This window comes from Cynocephalus volans, chromosome X (genome assembly GCF_027409185.1).
Source record: "Cynocephalus volans isolate mCynVol1 chromosome X, mCynVol1.pri, whole genome shotgun sequence".
Classification (NCBI taxonomy): Eukaryota; Metazoa; Chordata; class Mammalia; order Dermoptera; family Cynocephalidae; genus Cynocephalus; species Cynocephalus volans.
In genome coordinates this window covers 177883726-177886866 of record NC_084478.1, presented here as the reverse complement: position 1 = coordinate 177886866, position 3141 = coordinate 177883726, and positions in this window count along the sequence as shown.

Sequence of the window (3141 nt, the reverse complement as noted above, 5' to 3'; positions counted from 1 at the left end):
TCAGAAGCTGCAGCCTGGGGAGGGTCATCTGAAAAGCTGCCAGGCTCTGCTCCAGCATCCTCGCTAACCCCAACCGGCAGTGATGGCAGCATCTGAAGGTCACCAAAGGCCTGGCTGCTGTTGGAATCACATGGACCAAGTTTGCGGCTCCTAAAAGACTATTTCTGGCCGAGGAACCCGACACAGGAATCCAGAAGCACTTCCAGCAAAGCCCAGGGAAGGCACTGCAAAGCTCCTGCAGGCCCAGGGGGCTGCCTGCAGGGAGTGGGGGTCCTGCAGAGGCGGGAGGACCCCTCTCACGTCAGGATGTGACCACGGCACCGACATGGGGTTCTGCGTCCTCCCCCTCAGCATATCCCACAGCCCATCAGAGACCCAGCCTGGCCCCTCCCCTGGGCTCCCGACCCCCTCACCGTCATCAGCGGTGGACTCCCCCCGACCCAGTGCTCATGGACAGATGCCCACTGGGGCCGAGAGCTGGGGAGGGGGCGGTGGGCGGTGGCTGCAAAAGGCTCCCCGCCGGGAAGGTGGGGGGAGAGCGCATCTGGGGCTGGGGACCAGGACACCAGGAGGAATTTCACCCCCTCTGCTCTTCCCCGGGGGGACACCCCGACCCCACCTGGAAACAAGACCCTGGCACCACCTTCACTGATCGTGCTGTAGCGCTGCTTCCTCTTCCAGGGAGGGGACAGGTGCAGGGGACCAACTGCAGGCCCGGGAACCCTCACCCTGCCCAGAACCACCCACCTGCCACCTGTCCCACCTACAGACACAGCTGCATGGGCCTCTCTGGGGGACACCAGGGCAGGGGCTCCCAGGCCAGCCCACTCTTATCCTCTGGCCCCCATGGATGGAATGCAAGGGGGAGACTCTTGCTCTGCTCCCCAGGACTGAGGTGTCCAAGAGCAAAGTCCTGACCAATGGTCACAGTGCTGTGGGGGGATGAACCAAGGGCCAGGAGGGAGAGACAAGACTGGGTGGGAGGGGCTGCGCCGCTCACAGGAGAGCACTCAGAGACTCCAGCAGCCAGAGGAGCCCAGGCCTGCTGCTCCTGGGCTACGTCCATCCCTCCCAGGCCTGTGGATCCAAACCAAGACATGGAGTGTGTGGTCCTGGACTCTTCCGGGAGAAATGGGGCTGACACCCGTGGAGGGAGACAGGAAAGGTCCCCTGAGCCTGCTGAGGAAAGTGGAGGCCTGAATGCCACCCAGAACCCTTGCTCTGCTTGGGAAGTGGGGTTGGGTACATTCCCCATGCTGTGCTCTGAGGACACTGAGTGATTTTGGCTGGGCTGGTCCAATCTTGAGAAAGGGCCCCTCTCCACGTACTCACATTCTGTGCTACCATCACGGCCCTGGCCAGCGAGCCGTGCGGATATTGGTTCAGGGCTACTGCTCTATGTGTCTTAACCTGGTTCAGGGCTTGTGGGGAGATGCTGGAGTGCAAGGAATTCTGGGTGTCAGGACAGTCCAGGGACTGATGAAGTCCCCAAGTGAGTTGGGAAAAACTGACCATGGCGGCTCTTTTTAATACATCTTCATTTGGGGCAAGCCAAAGAAATGACCTCCAAAGAGAAGCAAAAAGGCCAAAGCACCATCATCTGAGGTCACCATCAGCCCGAGCAACTTCTCAATCTCGCTGTCCCCTCCTTGCTGTCAGCTTCGTTCCTCTGCTTCTCTACAACAGGCTCTGGTGTCCCGGCCTCGTGCTCAGCTCTCCTGTCCACAGCCACCCCCACCTGCTGCACCTTCGAAAGGCAGAGAGCCAGCGCCACCTGACCCCACAGGGATGCAGCTGCCGCTCTGGAAATCTGCAGCTATCCAGAGAATGGGGTGCCGAATGCTTTAGTTTGGGGGGGGGGAGGGAAGAAAGGGGTCTTAGCAAAATGCTTCTAATGTTCATTAAATGAAGAAGCAAGCAAGAATTCTTGTTGTGCTTTAAGATTACTGAGGTGGCACCTGCACATCAGGTATTAAATGATACCAGGTACAAGAAGTAAAAGGACATTACTGCCTCAAGAGCACACAGATGGGTCCGTGGAACAAGGTGGGCAGCTCAGAAACAGACCTGACTGCATATCAGAATCAGCACATGCTAAAGGAGGCATCATAAATTAGCCAGGGAACAACTGATTTGATAAAGGAAATGGGGACACTTGGTTAGCAATCTGGCAAACGATGTACTTTTGGGCATCATCTCATAATATTCCCCGTGACAAATTTCCTCTGGGTTAAACAGGGTTCAGCAAACTACAGCCCAAGGGCCAAATCTAGCATTCAAGTGCTCTTGTGAATAAAGTTTTTTTGGAACACAGCCACGTCCATTCATTTATGTATTGTCTGTGGCTACTTTCATGCTACCGCTCAGAGTAGTCGGGACACAGACTGAGTGGTCTCAAAGTGGAAAATATTTACTATTTGGCCCTTTGCAGAAAAAGTTTGCTGAGCCCAAGATTAAATAGCTGCACATTCTAAAAATGCAACTATGCACACACACAAGGAGACACACAGAAAACCCAAAGGTGAACAGTTCTCAAATTTCTGTAAGGGATTTTGTAAGCCTGGAGGCAATGGAAGAAACCACAAAAAACTGTGGGCTAAAAAATGTTCACCTTTTGCATGTAAAAATCAAAAGGCTCAGGCTTAATATAAAAAAAAATAAAAAATTTAGAAAATTATATTTAGAAATTATATTTAGAAAGAAATAAAAAAATTAAAAGGCAAAGAACGAAGAGGTTAAAATTATTGGCAACAACTATGGTAAGCTGTCGCTATTTTTCATACACAAAGTTTTTTCAAACTCACAAGAGAAACACTAAGATCTCAATATAATAAAGGTTAGGAACAGATAATTCATTAAAAAAAAAAAAAGAAGATACGATTTATAAATGTAGGAAAATGCTCAGCCTCGCCAGCAATTGAAGAAATATAAACTAAAGCAGATATTTTTTGACCTAGATATTTATGACAGGTTGTTTGACGGTAATACCTAATGCTGGCAGGGTGGCGGCGAGCGAGCCCTCCGGCATGCTGAAGAAGCCTTTTGGAGAACAATTTGGCAGAATGTACTCCTGTCTGGGTCCTCTCCCCAGGACAGGACGAGTGTCATACCCCGAGATGCTCAGCAGAGCCTCACATATAC